Raw genomic sequence first — 18,972 nt, 5'->3', positions numbered from 1 at the left:
TTTGCAGTTTGATTACAGCATAGATTTTTCTTGTTTCTACACTTTTGTTTCTGAATCTGATAGTTTATAGTTTGGATTTAGTTGTAGTTTCATTTTCTACATGAATCTGATATGCTTAGTTCTGTTTTTGTGTGCTGTCTAGTTCTGTTCGTGCAGCAGAACTGCTGCAATTCTGTTTTCTTTGTTTGATATCAGCATTTCTGTTTTAACCTTCTATCCATTGATAATTTAGTTTGAGTTATAAAATAGAGAATTTGTAGTGTGATGAGTTAGATGTGATGTTAAGCTCTTGCATGTTTTGGTTCTGCAGTTAATTACATTGAATTCTGCAACTTGGTTCCCATTTGGCCAATTCAATTAGTTAAGTGCATTCAGTTCAGATTAGTTTCTAATAACCAAAGGTTAGTTCTTAAGTTTGTCTAGGAATAAGTTAGAATTTGTGGTTTTCATAAGTGAAATTTGGTTGAATTCCATTTGATGCAAATGTGGTTTAAGTGTTTCATTCCTAGCTTGTTTTAAAATTTGTTGCTGTAAAATTAACTATTGCCAGCAAGTTCAATTCTGTTCTCTTTTGCATTTTAATACCAAACCCCCATTTTATATCTAGAAAACCCAAAAAGAGTGTTCTAAATCCAAGACAAGCATGTTTCTAGCATAATCCTTGAAAAATTCGACTCGGGTCTTATACTAAAACATTTCCTTGTGTAGTTGTGAGTTTTCGATCATAATATTAATTTGGGAGTTTATTTGTGACATCAATTTTGATAGCTACCAAATTTTAGCGTCGTTGCCGGGGATATCTTTAAACTTTGCTAGAATTGTTTGTTTGTTTTGGATTGTGAATAATTTTCTCAGTTTTAGTTTGCTGATTTTTCTGATTTCATTGAATATCTACTGAATTTTGATTGTTTATTGGCTTGCATGACTAGGTCTTCCTTTGCAACATTGCTTGAACTTGACCCGGAGATTGAGAGAACCTTTTGGGCTTTAAGGAGACAAGCTAGATCAGCAGCAACTTGTGAGAGCAGAATTTCAGAGATGGATAATCAGATAACAAAAGGGGATCGAACTATGAAAGAGCTTGCAGCACCAGATGTGGCTTATAAGTACTCATGCATCACTTATCCAGATTTGGCAGGAGATTTTGAACTCAGATCAGGACTTATTCATCTGCTTCCCAAATTTCAAGGGTTATCAGGAGAGGATCCCAACCGCCATCTACATGAATTCCATGTGGTTTGTTCCACCATGAAGCCACAAGGGATTTCAGAAGAAAACATTAAGTTGAGGGCTTTTCCATTCTCTTTGACGGGAGCAGCTAAAGACTGGTTATATTGCCTTCCAGTTGGATACATTACAAGTTGGATTGATATGAAGAAAGCCTTTTTGGAGAAATTTTTCCCAGCTTCTAGGACTGCAACTATCAGGAAGAGCATTTGTGGTATTCAGCAAGTAGTGGGAGAGACTCTTTATGATTATTGGGAGAGATTCAAGAAGCTGTGTTCGAGTTGTCCACAACATCAAATTAGTGATCAGCTTCTTGTTCAGTATTTTTATGAGGGTTTACTTCCCATGGATAGGAGCATGATAGATGCAGCAGCTGAAGGAGCCTTAGTGAATAAGACTCCAAATCAAGCAAGAGAGCTAATTTCAAATATGGCGAAAAACTCACAGCAATTTGGGAGTAGAGCTCTTGGTACTAGAGTGGTTAATGAAACTCATTTGGTTTCAACTGAACAACAAGAAATTAGGAACAATTTGCAAGAATTTACTTCTCTAGTAAAGCAAATGGCGTTGCAAAATTCGAGTCATGTTTCCAATTTTCGTTTACCAATGATGAAGTTGTGTGGAATTTGTTCAAGCCAAGATCACTCTTTGGATCATTGTCTATCTACATCAAGATGAATCCGTTGCAGTCGTTTCAAGACCTCAATTTCAGCAACACAAATATGATCTCAACTCTTCAACTTACAATCTGGGATGGAGGAATCATCCTAATCTGAGGTATGGGAATGCCTTTTATCAGCAACAACCACAAGGGCAGACTCATCAGCCATATTATCAGCATCAACAGAATCAACATTATTACCAGAATCATCCAGCAAGTCGTTCACAGCAATTTCAACAACAACAGCATCTTTAATTTCAGCAAAACTTTAGCCAAAATCAGCAATTTCAACCATTCCAGAATTTCCAGCATTCAAATGTTGCAAGTCAGCCACAGTTTCAGAATTCACAGAATCAACACACACATTTCCAGCATGTTCAGCAACCTGTGCAAAATTTCCAGCAGCCAAGTAATGCAAATCAGCACCAATCTCAGCTTGCACTGCCTTCCTCTACAAGCCCAAGATCAATGCAACCTCAGCAGAACTTTAGCAGCTCAAAAATTGAGGATTTGATGCAGCAAGTGCTTCAACAGCAACAGTAGATGATGCAACAGCAGTAACATCAGCAAAGGACTGATACAGCACTGCAAAACATTGAAAGACAGATTGGGCAGTTGACTAGTAACATTAATCAGATGCAAAATCAAGGATCTGGGCAGTTACCTTCACAACCACCTCCAAATCCTAAAGGAAATGTGAGTGTATTAACTCTTCGAAGTGGTAAAACAATTTCAGACCCAAATCTGAATTTTTCAGCAGGAGCACAACAGAATATTTCCAGGCCATTTGCAGCTTCGAGTTCACAGAATTTCCAGAATTTTTCAGCAAATTCAGAGCAGCCAGATTCTGCACAGCATGGGAATACTAGAGTTGATCAGCAACATTTCAATCAATCGGAAGCTTCAGAATCTGATCAAATTGATGGATCAGATTTCGGCTTGGAATTTACTCCAACAGCAACTTCAAATTTAGCTCCAAATTCAGCACAGAATCTGGAAAATTCTGCACAAAATCTGGATAGAAATCTAAACCAGCAAGGAGCTGAGTCTTCCATTCCGTTACCTTTCCCTCAAAGAAGTGTACAACCAAGAAAAGAAATGGAGGAAGAAAAGGCTAGGGAATATTAAGAATTGGTGAAATTATTCAGCAAGGTTGAAGTGAATGTGTCTTTGCTTACCATGATCAAGCAAATTCCAAAATATGCCAAATTCCTCAAGGATCTTTGTGTGCACAAAAAGAAATTGAAGGGGAATGAATTGATAAGTATGGGGGAATGTTTCTGCATTACTTCAGCTAGTTCCTCAGAAGTGTGAAGATCCAGGAGTTTTCACCGTGCCTTGTGTGATAGGAGATTGTATCTTTGAGGATGCGATGTTAGATCTTGGAGCTTCTATTAATGTGATGCCTAAATCAGTTTTTCAGTCATTAAGAATTGGACCTTTGCAGCCTACAGGTGTAGTGATTCAGTTGGCTAACCGAAGTCAAGCACACCCAGCAGGAGTGATTGAGGATGTATTGGTAAAAGTGAGGGAGTTAATTTTTCCTGCAGATTTTTACATTTTAGATATGGAGGGTGATGTGCTTGCAAACAGGGCTCCACTTATTCTTGGACGTCCATTCTTGAAGACTGCTAGAACCAAGATAGATGTACATGCAGGAACTCTTTCTATGGAGATAGGAGACACAGTGGTTCGTTTCAGTATTTTTGAGGCTATGAAGCATCATAGAGAGGATCATTCTATACTTAGCGTGGATATCTCGGAGGAGTTGGATGGCATGGATTTCTTGTCAGAAATTGATTCAGACTTAAAGGTTTCTGATTTTGGTAAGGAGAATGAATTCGTTGCATTGTTGGAAGATATTTTAGATGTGGAATCTGATGTTAACTTAAGTGAATGCGTAGGGGATTGCTTAGGAGAAGCATTACCCCTAGGATCACTCAGAGAGGAAGAGGTATGTGTAGGGGATTGCTCAGCAGCACTACCCCTAGAATCACCTACTATTGACCAGACACAGGAGGAATTGAAGTCATTACCTCAGCATTTGAAGTATGCTTATTTGGGAGAGAATCAGCAGCTACCTGTCATCATAGCTCAGAATTTGGAACCGGATCAGGAGGAACGATTGTTAGAGATTCTGAGACAGCATAGGAAGGCCATTGGATGGACTCTGGCAGACATTCCTGGGATCAGTCCTTCCATTTGTATGCATAAGATTCACTTAGAGGAGGATGTGAGGCTAGTGAGACAACCACAGAGACGACTGAACCCATTGATTTTGGATGTGGTAAAGAAGGAGGTGACTAGACTCTTACAGGCTGGCATTATTTATCCGATTTCTGACAGTAAATGGGTCAGTCCCATCCATGTGGTTCCGAAGAAGTCAGGGGTGACAGTGGTAGCTAATGAAGAGAACGAACTGATGCCCACGAGAGTAAAGAATTCTTGGAGAGTATGTGTGGACTACAGGAAGTTGAACCAAGCAAGCCGAAAGGATCATTATCCACTTCCTTTTATTGATCAGATGTTAGAGCGGCTGGTAGGTAAATCCCATTATTGTTTTCTTGACGGTTATACTGGTTATTTTCAGATTTGCATCGACCCAGAGGACCAGGAGAAGACTACCTTCACCTGCCCTTTCGGTACATTCGCATATCGTAGGATGCCATTTGGCTTGTGCAACGCTCCAGGTACTTTTCAGCAATGCATGGTGAGTATTTTTGGTGATTTATTAGAGCATTGCATGGAAGTATTCATGGATGATTTTTGTGTTTATGGCTCTTCTTTTGATGCATGTTTGGAAAATTTGTCTCGAGTTTTGAGTAGATGTATCGACACGGATTTGGTTTTAAATTTTGAAAAGTGTCACTTTATGGTAGAGCATGGCATTGTTTTAGGTCATATAGTCTCTAGGAAGGGCATTGAAGTAGATCCTGCAAAAATTAGCGCTATATCTTCTTTATCTTACCCCGCATGCGTGCGGGAGGTTCGAGCTTTTCTTGGTCATGCAGGATTCTACAGGAGATTTATTAGAGACTTCAGTAAGATTGCTCTACCATTGTCTCAGCTACTTCAGAAGGATGTTATGTTTGATTTCGATCAGAGGTGCAGAGAGGCTTTTGACAGATTGAAGGAGGCTCTTACTTCAACACCTATTATCAGACCCCCAGACTGGTTCTTACCTTTCGAGTTGATGTGTGACACTTCAGATTATGCAGTGGGAGCTGTACTAGCACAGAGAGTGGATGGAGCACCACATGCTATTTGCTACGCTTCCAAGACTTTGGACTCAGCTCAAGCAAACTACACAACAATAGAAAAAGAGTTTCTTTCTATTGTTTTTGCTTTAGATAAATTCAGATCATATCTTCTTTGTTCTCATGTAATTATTTTTTCTGATCATGCAGCTTTGAAGTATCTCCTCAAGAAGCCTGATGCAAAGCCTAGATTAATCAGATGGATGCTTCTGCTTCAAGAATTCGACGTAGAGATACGTGATAGGAGCGGGAAGGAGAACTTGGTTGCAGATCACTTGAGCAGGATCGAAGGAGATTTGGACCATTCGGCTATTGACGATGATTTCAGAGATGAGCAGCTTTTACAGCTGCAAGGTGAGTCTCCATGGTATGCGGATCTAGTGAATTTCTTAGTTGCACATGTTTATCCCAAACAATCTTCGAAAGCTCAAAGAGATAAATTAAAAAGTGATTCAAAATTCTATGTTTGGGATGATCCTTATTTGTGGAAGTTTTGTAGTGATCAGATCATTAGGAGATGCATACCTGACTCTGAGTTTCAGTCTGTACTTACTTTTTGTCATTCTTTTGAGTGTGGAGGACATTTTGGACCACAAAGAACTGCTAGGAAAGTTTTAGAATGTGGTTTGTGTTGGTTGCTACTCGGAAAACCTAATGATTCCACTGTATAAAAATTTTGTATAAAGGTCTGAACCTTTTCCTAACTACCATGTGTTCTTTTAAATTAAACTCGGATCGCCTGCGAAACTTAACACGTTTGATCCTAAGTTTAATTTATTTGTTCTTTTAGGTTTAGACTTGGATCTCCTGCGGAACTTAACACGTTCGATCCAAATCACCTAGGTTATTAATTCCATTAAATATTAATTTCCAAAATTGGCTTCCAGGACTGCATAGCGAGGCACATGACCTTCTTGGATATGGGAACAACCACCACCGCCTAGACAAAGCCTTTTAAGGAAAGCTAATATTTAATTTCCTTAAATAACTTTAGGTCAACCGAAAGGAACAATCAAATCACAAGGAAAAGAAAAATAAAAGAACACAACATCGAAAACTAATTCGAAATACTAGAATCGCATGCCTCTTGTATTTGGTATTTTTACATGGAGATAAAACTAACATGATGCGGAAAACTATATTAGTTATACCTTACTTAGTAGATAATGACCTCTTGATCTTCTACCGTATTCCTCTTCTAATCCCGGACGTTGTGTGGGCAACGATCTTCCGAGACGAGAACCACCAAGGCACCTTCTTCTTCCTTCCTTCAAGTTTCGACCAAGCATATCTTCTAAAGGATGAAGAACTTTTTTCACCAACCAAGCTCCAAGAGATGCAAGTTTCCTCTCTTTTTTCCTCAAGCTAGATCCGGCCACCTCCTCCAAGCTCCAAGAGATAAAGGATTTCAGCCACACAAGAGGAAGAGAAAAAAGGAGAAGGGTCGGCCACACCAAGGAAGAAAAGAGAGAGAAAATAGAATAGAGTCGTTCACCATAAAGCCTCCTCTACTCCCTCTTTTATAATCCTTAGTCTTGACAAATAAGGAAAATTTAATAAAAACTTCCTTAATTCTTTTGCTATTGAAAAAGAAAATTTATTTAATTAAAAACAATTTTCTTCTCATCAATTATAATAGTCGGCCATATTAAAGCTACAAACAAGGAGAGTTTTAATTAATTAAAACTTCCTAATTTGTCTCCAGAAATTTATAAAAAATTTCTCCAATAATTTTCATCCCTTCATGATTGGTTAATAAAAAGGAAATTTTATAAATTAAAATCTTTCTTTTAAACATGTGGATAAAAAGAAAGTTATCTCTAAAAATTAAAATCTCTTTTAATTTACAAACAAGGAAATATATCAAATCTTTTCTTAATCTCTTATAGAAACTTATAAAAGAGAATATTTAATTTTTAAACTCTCTTTTAAATCATGAACATAGTTAAAAAGGAAAGTTTTCTTAAAATTTAAAATCCACCTTTTAATCAACAAATAAGGAAAGATTTCAAATTTTAAACTCTCTTTTAAACATGTAGATGATTTACAAATAAGGAAAGTTTTTACCAAAAAATTAAAACCATCCTTTTAATCTACAAATAAGGAAAGAGATTAATCTCTTCTCTTAATCTTTTGTAGAAAGCTATAAAAGGAAATTTTTAATTTTTAAACTTTCTTTTAAAATCATGGTATCCCCATAAGAAATAATTTTAATAAAAATCCTTTTTAATATTTTAGTAGTCGGCCACCTAAGCTTGGGACCCAAGCTTTGGCCGGCCACCAACTTGGCTCATCCACTTGGTCTTGGCTGGCCCATTGGATGGGTAAGAAGGTGGGTATGTGGTGGGTATAAATCTCTATATACAAGAGGCTATGATAAGGACCGAGAGGAGGAATTGGTTTTGGTCTCCCGATAAAATTAAGCTTCCCGTGTTCGCCCCGAACACATAACTTAATTTTATCAATAATAATTCATTCCATTAAAGAACTATTATTGAACTACCGCACCAATCCCAAATTACATTTTGGGCTCCTTCTTAATATGAGTGTGTTAGTCTCCCTGTGTTTAAGATGTCGAATGTCCACTAATTAAATGAGTTACTGACAACTCACTTAATTAATATCTTAGTCCAAGAGTAGTATCACTCAACCTTATCGTCATGTCGGACTAAGTCCACCTGCAGGGTTTAACATGACAATCATTATGAGCTCCTCTTGGGGACATTATCAACCTAGATCACTAGGACACAGTTTCCACAACACACTATAAGTGATATCATTTCCCAACTTATCGGGCTTATTGATTTATTGAACTAAATCTCACCCATTGATAAATTAAAGAAATAAATATCAAATATATGTGCTTGTTATTATATTAGGATTAAGAGCACACACTTCCATAATAACTGAGGTCTTTGTCCCTTTATAAAGTCAGTATAAAAGAGACGGCCTCTAATGGTCCTACTCAATACACTCTAGGTGTACTAGTGTAATTATATAGTTAAGACAAACTAATACCTAATTACACTACGATCTTCCAATGATTTGTTCCTTTCCATCTTGATCGTGAGCTACTGTTTATAATTTATAAAGTACTGATAACATGATCCTCTGTATGTGACACCACACACCATGTTATCTACAATATAAATTAATTGAACAACTACATTTATCATAAATGTAGATATTTGACCAATGTGATTCTTATTTCTAGATAAATGTTTATACCAAAAGCTTAGGCTTTTAGTATACATCCTAACAGTTTGTATTGGCTTACCCTCTTTCGTGATGCTTATGCTTTTTATCGATCATGTGATAGGTGTCAACGAACTGGGAACATAGAACTTAGAAATGAAATGCCTCAACAATTCATATTATTTTGTGAGATTTTTAATGTTTGGGGTATTGACTTTATGGGTAAATTTCCTGCCTCTTTCGGTTTTGCTTACATTTTATTGGCAGTTGATTATGTTTCCAAATGGGTGGAGGTCATTCCCACTCGGACTGATGACTCTTCTGTTGTTGTTAGCTTTGTCAGGTCTCACATATTTTGCAGGTTTGGAGTACCCAGGGCGATCATAAGTGATCAAGGGTCTCATTTTTGTAACAGACACATGAAGGCTTTGCTACATAAGTACGGGGTTACACATAAAGTTTCTACATCCTATCATCCTCAAACAAATGGGCAAGCAGAAGTGTCTAACAGGGAGGTGAAATCAATTCTTGAAAAGACTGTGAGACCAGATAGGAAGGATTGGAGCGAAAGACTTGAAGATGCACTATGGGCTTATAGGACTGCTTTCAAGACCCCTATAGAAATGTCTCCATACAGGATTGTGTATGGAAAAGCTTGCCATTTACCCGTGGAGATTGAGCATAGGGCGTATTGGGCGGTTAAAGCATGCAATCTTGATAGTGAAACGGTTGGAGAAGAAAGGAAATTGTTGTAGGACCCTTTGGAGGCCGGCAAGAGGGGAGGGGTGAATTGCCCTATAAAATTGAAACCAAAAACCCTTCTCGGATATTCAACTAACTTAAAAGAACTTGCAATTAAAACGACAGACAAAAAGTAGACACGGAGGAATTACTTGGTTTTGCAATCGGAGGATTGCTAATCCAGCGCGCTAATTGATTCTCCTCTGGGCGGAGTAGCCTCTTACGTTGAAAGCACGAGAAAGAAATAACCTGAAAGCACGGGATTACAGTAGTTGTTACGATGCATGCAAACCGATCTATATTTATAGCGGTGGGCGCCAGGGGTTCCGGCGCCAGGGGATAAAACTTTATCCCCAACGTTGGATCGAGTTTAACTCGATCTGGTCAAAATCTTCCTGGAGGGTTCCGGCGCCCGGACCCCAAAAGTCAACTCGGTTGACTTTTTCCGTCCGATCGCTCGCTTCGGTTCAGCTCGTCTCGGTCCGGTCTTCTGTTCCGGCCCACTAGCTTGGGTGATCTCGGCCGTCCGGAATAGGGCTCACCGAACCCAATTTTTCTCCTCGAGCAGCCTTCCTTCCGGTTTCTCGTCCCTCGAGCGCCGTTCATCGGTGTACTCTTCAGCGGTCACCTCGTCCCTCGGACGCACCGACGTCGGCTCTCTCCGTCTTGATCCTTCTCGCTAGTCGCGTCTTCCGCTCGACTTCCTGTGCTACACTTAGACACAAGGGTTAAACAAACGCAGGACCTAATTTAGCTTGTTTGATCACATCAAAACACCTTGGGGTTCCAACAATCTCCCCCTTTTTGATGTGAGCAACCCAAGTTAAGTTAGGGTAACCATATGCAATAAAAATGATTTATATTTCAATTAGGCCAAATATTTTTCAATTGAAAAATTATAGTACCTCCCCCTAGACTTAACATACTTCTCCCCCTTTGATCACATAAAAATTGGGGTTATAAATAAGTCTAAGGTAAATTCAAACAAAAGCTTTAAGTGTAAAATAATTACTAATATCTAAGTAAAATTCAATTTAAAGACACTCTTCAGAATTTTTCTTTTGAAAAAAAATATTTAAGTAAAACATTTTTCAGATAAAACAGTCATAAGTGTAAAAAAAATTTTAAGTTTGAAACTTATCTCAGCATCCCCAAAAAAAATTTTCTAATTAATTGAAAAAATTCTAAGTTAATATTCATAAGAAACAATTCTAAGTCAATTTTTTTAAAAAAAATTATAAGGCAATATTATCATAAAAAATTCTAAGATAACTTTAAAAAATTTCTAAGTCAATTTTCATAAAACTTTCTAAGATAATAAAAAAAATTTAAGAAGATAAAATATTTTCTAACACAAATTGAATAACTCTTTTAAAGCACCAAGTAATTTAAATTAATGCTTTTTTAGTTAGTCAATTAAACTTTTCATTTCGATACTTGGCTTCCAAGTCGTGGCGAGGCACTAGGCCTTCTTGGTTATTGGAGCAACAACCACTTCCTTAGACAAAGCCTCATAAAGAAATTAGTTGTTTAATTTCCTTGCTGAAAATGCTAAGTCTAATTTTTAATTTTAAATTAAATAGGTTTTTGGAACCCAATAGAGGTTCCTACCTACAGGATTAACCAAGTATTTCCTAGGTATATAGATTTTTGATATATTTCTAATTTGATTTTGATGAAATCTATAATACCAATTTAAACCTCCATAATTTCTAAAAGTAAAAATATTTGAACCATTAGATTTTTTCAATCTTTCTATTTCTTCTTTTAGTTTTTCATTTTCAATTTTTCAAAATCCTCTATAAGACATGATTTTGCCAAAATTCTCTTTGTTTCTAAAATTTCATTTTCTAATTTGACATTTTTATTTTCTAATTTATACATGGATTTAGTCATAGCTTTGATACCAAAGTAAAGTTCATCAGGGGGGGTAAGAGGCATACCTCACTTACCATATCAGACTTGAAGCCTGAATCTCCCCCTGCTTCGCTACTTCCATCTGACGTCGCTCCCCCTTCATCGATGCTGGGTTCTGATGTGCTTTGTCCTTCGTGGCTTGCCATCAGTGCAATCCCCGCATATTCTTGAGCTTCTGATTCAGATGAAGAAGTGGCATCCCAAGTTGCTTTTAGGTTGTGTTTCTTGGGTGTCTTCATTTTGACCTTCTTGAGTTCTGGGCAGTCTTCCCTTAGGTGTCCCTCCTTCTGACACTGGTAGCACCGTACCTTTCTTCTACCTTGATTCTTTTTATTCTGCATTTTAAATTTATTAGATCTAAAAAACTTTTTAAAGTTTCTTACCATGTACGCTTCTTGATCGTCTTCGGAGTCTGACTCAGGTTCATCCTTATTGGTTGCGTGCAGCGCCATAGTCTAGGTTGTGTCCTTTGATATCTTTGCACATCTAGCTTTGTGTAATTCAAGGGTAGAAAACAACTCTTCTAGAGTACTTACCTCCAGGTCTTTTGAAATGTAGTAAGCATCGACGATTGATATCCACTCCGGAGTTCTTGGAAACGCGTTGAGCGCGTAGCGTATAGTGTCCCGGTTTGTTACCGTTTCACCAAGGTTTTCGAGACCAGTAACTAGTTCTTTTACCTTTGCATGTAGACCGGCTACTTTCTCACCTTTCTCCAGACGGATGTTCATCAGTTTGTTGCGGAGGATGTCCCTTCTAGCGAGCTTTGCTTCAGACGTTCCTTCGTGGAGTTCCAAGAACTTCTCCCAAAGTTCTTTAGCAGATACATAGTTTCCGATGTGGTTGACCTCTTGAGGCGGTAACACGCTTAGCAGGTGATGTTCCGCACGGCTGTTTGCTACCGACTCATTCTGCTCCATCTTTGTCCAATCGCTCTCTTCTTTTTCTTTTCCATCTTTATCTATTGGAGCTACAAAACCATATTTCATAATAAACCGAATTTCAAAATCTGTTTTTAGGAATACCTCCATACGTCGCTTCCAGTCTGCGAAGTTCCCCTCGAATTTTGGTGGGACGATGCTTGGTCCGGCCATCTTGTTGCTTTGATCGGCGGTTAGTCCTCCTGAAGCGCCTTGCTTTGATACCACTTGTAGGACCCTTTGGAGGCCGGCAAGAGGGGAGGGGTGAATTGCCCTATAAAATAAAACTCGAACCTTTCTCGAATATTCAACTAACTTAAAAGAACTTGCAATTAAAACGACAGAGACTAATTAAGACAGAAAGTAGACACAGAGGAATTACTTGGTTTGCAATCAGAGGATTGCTAATCCAAGGCAAAGAAGGTGCACTAATTGATTCTCCTCTGGGCGGAGTAGCCTCTTACAGCGTTGAAAGCACAGAAAGAAATAACACAAATGAAAGCACTGGATTACAAGTAGTTGTTCTGATCTGTGCAAACCAGTGCTATATTTATAGCACTGGTCGGGGCGCCCCGAAGGGGTTCCGGGCGCCCAGGGGGGATAAAACTTTATCCCCCAATGTTCAGATCGAGTTTGACTCGATCTGGTCAAAAACCTCGTTCCGGGCGCCCCGGACCCCAAAAGTCAACTCTGGTTGACTTTTTCCGTCCGGTCGCTCCGCTTCGGTTCAGCTCGTCTCGGTCCGGGTCTTCTGTTCCGGCTCCACTAGCTTGGGTGATCTCGGCCATCCGGAATAGGGCTCACCCGAACCCATGTTCCGGCCTTCTCCTCGAGCAGCCTTCCTTCCCGGTTTCTCGTCCCTCGAACGCCGCGCACGTTCTTCTCGTCCACCAGTGTACTCTTCCGCGGTCACCTCGTCCCTCGGACGCACCGAGCCCGTCGGCTCTCTCCCGTGCCGTCCTTTTCGCTAGCCGCGTCTTCCGCTCGACTTCCTGTGTTCCTAAGCTCATGCACACTTAGACACAAGGGTTAAACAAACGCAGGACCTAACTTAGCTTGTTTGATCACATCAAAACACCTTGGGGTTCCAACAATTGCAACTTCAAGAACTTGAAGAGATTGGATTGGAAGCTTATGAGAACTCACGGATTTATAAAGAAAAGACCAAGAGATTTCATGACAAACAAATTGAGGTGAAAGACTTCCAAATTGGTGACAAAGTACTTTTATATCGATCTCGTCTCAAATTGATTAAAGGTAAGTTGAGATCTAGATGGGAAGGACCTTATTGTGCTACTAATGTTTTCTTTTATGGAGTGGTTGAGATTCATGATATGTCTACTGGCCGGATTTTTAAAGTTAATGGACAAAGGCTTAAAAAGTTTCATGAAGGAGTTAAGGGTTTGGTGGTGGAGGAAATGGAACATGTTGATGCTATCTACCCGAGTTAGAGGGGAGTTTCACTTTATCTTTTGTTTCTTTGCATATGAATAAATTTTAGGTGCTAGCAATTTTCTTATTTGTTTAAGTAAAGTTTCGGTTTCATTTAGAATTTTCTTGCATAAATAAATGTTGAGTCTCATTAGTAGTTTTTATTTTTGCATAGTTATTGTTTTGGAATTTAGGTTTTATGTTCATGAAAATTACCATTCTTTGAGTTTGATAGTCTTTGTTTTAGGAATAAATGGTACTTCCTTCTTTTGACAATTCTTTGTATCATTTTTAGAGATTTGAAAAGGAATGTTAAATTTGATTATCATGTTTAAAGACTTTATGGCATGATTGAACTCTAGGATTGCAAGAGGTTGATACTAGTGATGGGTTCTTGATTGATGGAATGGTATGATAACTTTTATTTACCTAGTGAGGTTTGAGCCTATTTTAAGTGATGCACTTGTAGCTTAGTTCACTCTAGAACTTGCTTCAAATCTGATTTATACCTTTAGAGCATTGTTGAGTCATTTTTATGAAACTTACTCCATTATCACATTGCCCTCACCTATTTTTGCTATTTCTCTTGTCATGAATCATCATATCTTTATTTTTTTTCATGTTCTATTTCTTTGGATGTGGTTAATTTGGATAATATGTGATGATTTTATTTGGCCGGGACGGATAAATGAGTAAGTGTGGGGGAGGTGTTTAGTTTGAAATTGGAGTTCTTTTGTGTCGGAATCAGAAATGTATTAAGCTAGAAAGAGGAAGCACAATGGAAGTTGGCTGTGTTATATTGTTTCAGTAATTGATACATTTGAGTGTGAGAAGATATATTATGATCAGCTTGGAATTCTGGAAACTGAGTAGCTGTGGAAATCTGTAGGAATTCAAGTGCAGAGCTGAAATCTTGTGTATCAGTTTTAGTATTAAAATCAGAATGCAAGATTCAAAGTGAAGGAAGTTTAGTTAGAATTTGAGAAGATGTTGAAACAAATGGTATACAATATTTTTATTGCATCTGCAAACACAAGGAATGATGGCTTCAGAATTTATTCTGGATACAAAAGAATGCCGGAACAATTCAGTGAGGAAATCAAAAGGAAAGGGGTAGCAATTGAACTTAAACAGTGAGGAAAATGCCAGCAACAGAATTCAGAAAATAAATAAACAACAACAAACTGTGCAACTCTGAATTATCAGACTTTGAAAACCTTAGGAACTCTTAAGATTCCAGTAGCAATTGTTGTTTACATCTTGATAGCACTCTCAACCGGCTGGAAGAATTCTGGTAGTAGTAACTTGCTGAAATTCTGAATTTTTTTTTCAGCAACTTCTAAGTGATGTTATTAGCTGAAATAAGATGGAAATCAAGCTATCTTTTGACTTAAATGATTGTAAAGATCAGTGAATTGTTGGAGCATGAAGTGAAGCAGCAACATCAGGTGAGGATACCAAGTATTAAGTTGAAAATTCAGAGAACGGTGAAGAAAATTGTAACATTCTGTGAAGATGAAGTTTGAGAGCTGTTGGAGTATCAAAAATTCAGCAATGGTTTCAAGGAGAAGAGAAGCTCAGATGAAGTGTTGAAATACGAAGTAACAAATGGGACGTTAGCATAAATAGCTTCTACAAAAATGTAATTCAATCACTAAAATCTAGAAATGGCAAGTCATATGATAGTGCTTGAAAGGCTGAATTTTGGTGAATGAGAAGAGTAAAAGAAAACAATGATAGCTCTCAAGTTGGGAAATGAAACTCAATTCAATGAAGAACAAGTGAAAATCAAAAGGAAGGGTGCTGGAATGGCAGGGATGAGTATAGGGTAGAATGTTCAGCAAATCCAGATTGTGCAGAAAAGGGTAGCTTTGTGCCAAATTTAGATATGGATTGTAACTATTGAGAGATGCAGGATATTCTTGAAGCTGGAAACTTAATCTGCCCGTTCCATGATTAGACTACAGAAATGCAGGAATGAAGAATTCTGGGAGCTGCAATTCTTTAAATTCCTGTTGAATATAGAGTTTCAAGCAACTTGCTGTTGGAAGTTGTCTTAAGCAAATGGAATCTGATTTCAAAAACTGAAATGCAGAAATTAAGGGTGCTGGAATGATAGAAATGCATATTGTGCAGAAATTCAGGAAGTGCAGATTTGCAGGAAAATGACAGTTTTGTGCCAATTTGGAATGAGAATTGTGATGAGACAGAGCTGTTGGAAAATGGAAGATCGTTAGCTATGCATTGTAAAGGGTTTGTAGAGACAATATGAAGGAGTATTGAAAATTTCTTGAGGCTAAACATGTTAGGTTGATACAAAGTTCAGCATTGAAGACAAACTGAAATCAGTAATGATAGTGCAGAATGAAGTTAAGGGGCTACTGACCATAGCAAAATCTGAAACCCAGCTGCCACTTAGTATTGTTAATTGGTTATCTTTCTTCTCCAGAGTTTACAGGACTTTTAGACAAGGAATTTGATAACAAACAGGAAAATAAAGCTAAAAACTGAAGAAGTTTGAACCAAAATTGCAGCTTGAAGTTTTGGACTATTATTGCAGTGAGAAAAAGTAAAATCCAAGCTGAAATTTTTGTGCCATTGGAGAACAAGAGGTGGAATCTTGAATTCGTACCGTTGTTGAAGAGGATGCTTAGAGAAAAGAAGTGAACATCTGAAAAAGGAACTGAATTCTGATTTTAATGCAGAATAGTTGGTCCATAAGGAAGTTGCTTATTTGTGCCAGAAATTTTTGCCATTCTGATCTGTATTGGCTGGGAGTTTAACCATGTTGACTCATAATCAAATGAACTTTCTTCCGAGTTAGCTGGAATGAATTAAAACAGAATCAGCAGGATTTGAGGATAGTGAACAGTTGGAGCTGGGAAGAAGACTTTTGGAATTGCAGTCTGATTTCATGGCTAAAAATTGAACATCACATAGCATTCTAGTTCCATGTCTTCCACTTCAGTGTGAAACTTGTTTTCTTCCTTACTTGATCAGAATTAATTATTCCATTTACATCCTAATTTGTTTTTCTTTCCAATGGTTGTGAATTTTCATGATTATGCATCTTGATATTGTGATGGAGGTTAAATTAGATGAAAAGCAAGCTTATGGTAGTGGATTTTCTATGAGTAGTTTGAGTGCCCTCCACCTTTGCAAGATTTGAGATTAGTAGAGAGCCACCTCAAATTACCTTGGGAGAATTAGAAATGTTATCATTCTCATTTTATTCTTGATGGATGAATTTACTAAGTATTGAACCAAGGTAAAAATAGAGGTCATGAATGTGTGAGTCTATGAAACTTGATACTTACTTGTAACTTCCTTTTACTTTCTTTTAGATATGATCAAGAATAGTTAGGAGAAGGAGGTACCATCTTAGTTGTTATTTTAGTGGGTTCACTTGCACGAGGCGTGCAAGAATAAGTGTGGGGGATTTGATAAGCTATGAATTGACACATTAATTTTGGGTTAATATTTGGTGTTCTTTATATATTTGCACATGTTTAATTCCAATTTTGATCATATTTCCCCAAACAAGGTTTTTATGAGCTTTATGATGTTTTTCCATCTTATGCGTGATTTATTCCTCATTTGTGAATTTGGTCTTGTAGGGTACAAATGGACTCATGATTTAAGTAGAGGCTTGGTTCACTCAACCATATAGAGTAGTGCAATACCACTTTTGGGCTCAACTAAACTTGGATTCCAATTGATTTCATTGAGCCTAAACCCAAGCTAGAGCACACATTAGCTTGACACGAACTTAGGGTTTAATAAGCCAAAACCCTAGGTATAAAAGGGAATTATGACACGGTGAACAGTGAGCTCGCGCTACTGTTCATCGTGCCAGTTTTCGTGACAGCGCGGACGCGGCTCCCTCCCTTCATCCAGATCCGGGATTCAGCTAGTCCTCATCGGTGTGGTGTTCCTGAGCTGCCGACGATCAGATTCCTACCATCGGGCGTCGCCGGCGAGTTGATTTTTCAGCCGCAGCACTATAGCAGAGAGTCGCGATTTTTCATCCCTCGTCAGCGGTGGTCCTCCGATTTGGGTTCCGTTCATCCTCAGAGTCGAAGGCGGTGTTCCTCCGAAGGCTCTGGTCCAATCCCGACACCAAACCATCAACCGTAGCTTCATTTCAGCCTCGCGATTCCTTTTCCAGGCGGCGCTGCAGAGATTCAGCTCGTTTACGATTTCTGTGAGCACTCGAGGAAATCTGAGCTTAGCCAGTAGCTGGGCGACTCCATTCTGATACCGTTGGAGTGTTCTCTGCAGTTTTTTGTGTGTGGCAAGGAGAAGACGAGTTTGGTCCGAGATTTGTGTGTAGGGATGTTAGGTTTTCTTTGCAGTTTGATTACAGCATAGATTTTTCTTGTTTCTACACTTTTGTTTCTGAATCTGATAGTTTATAGTTGGGATTTAGTTGTAGTTTCATTTTCTACATGAATCTGATATGCTTAGTTCTATTTTTGTGTGTTGTCTAGTTATGTTCGTGCAGCAGAACTGCTGCAATTCTGTTTTCTTTGTTTGATATCAGCATTTTTGTTTTAACCTTCTATCCATTGATAATTTAGTTGGAGTTATAGAATAGAGAATTTGTAGTGTGATGAGTTAGATGTGATGTTAAGCTCTTGCATGTTTTGGTTCTGCAGTTAATTACATTGAATTCTGCAACTTGGTTCCCATTTGGTCAATTCAATTAGTTAAGTGCATTCAGTTCAGATTAGTTTCTAATAACCAAAGGTTAGTTCTTAAGTTTGTCTAGGAATAAGTTAGAATTTATGGTTTTCATAAGTGAAATTTGGTTGAATTCCATTTGATGCAAATGTGGTTTAAGTGTTTCATTCCGAGCTTGTTTTAAAATTTATTGCTGTAAAATTAACTATTGCCAGCAAGTTCAATTTTGTTCTCTTTTGCATTTTAATACCAAACCCCCATTTTATATCTAGAAAACCCAAAAAGAGTGTTCTAAATCCAAGACAAGCATGTTTCTAGCATAATCCTTGAAAAATTCGACTCGGGCCTTATACTAAAACATTTCCTTGTGTAGTTGTGGGTTTTCGATCATAACATTAATTTGGGAGTTTATTTGTGACATCAATTTTAATAGCTACCAATGGTCAAAACTGAAGCCAAGTCCACTCGAAAGACTCCCCGACTGGAGGTAAGCGCCATCACCGAAAGGCCTCTTACTCTAGTTTATGAAGAAAAGGAAGAAGTGCATATCCACCCATGTCGAGCGGAAGCAATAACTTTCATCGCGTCTGACCTGGGAGCCAAGCAGAAGGCAAAGCTGGTCGCCTGTCTCCAACAAAACCACGATGTATTCGCGTGGTAGACGCACGAGCTCCCCGGGATCTCCCCGAGCGTCGAACAGCACGAGCTCCACGTCCGACCCAACGCTCGGCCGATGAAGTAGAGAAAGAGGAACTTTAGTGCTGAATAAAATTTGATCATCCGAGCGGAAATAGAGAAGCTCTTGGAAGCCGGCCACATACGTGAAGTTCAATTCCCGAGCTGGCTTGCCAATGTGATGCTGGTATCCAAGCCAGGTAACAAATGACAGGTCTACATCGACTTTCGGGACCTTAACAAGGCATGCCCGAAGGACTTTTAC

The 18,972-nt window shown here is 38.3% G+C and overlaps 1 pseudogene; it reads left to right on the top strand.

Moving 5' to 3' along the window:
- Positions 1-17,825, top strand: LOC122044232 (annotated as a pseudogene).
- The last annotated feature ends 1,147 nt before the right edge of the window (positions 17,826-18,972 follow it).

The sequence above is a fragment of the Zingiber officinale genome, chromosome 2A (genome assembly GCF_018446385.1).
Source record: "Zingiber officinale cultivar Zhangliang chromosome 2A, Zo_v1.1, whole genome shotgun sequence".
In the NCBI taxonomy this organism is placed as follows: Eukaryota; Viridiplantae; Streptophyta; class Magnoliopsida; order Zingiberales; family Zingiberaceae; genus Zingiber; species Zingiber officinale.
This window is presented reverse-complemented; position numbering and strand designations above follow the sequence as displayed.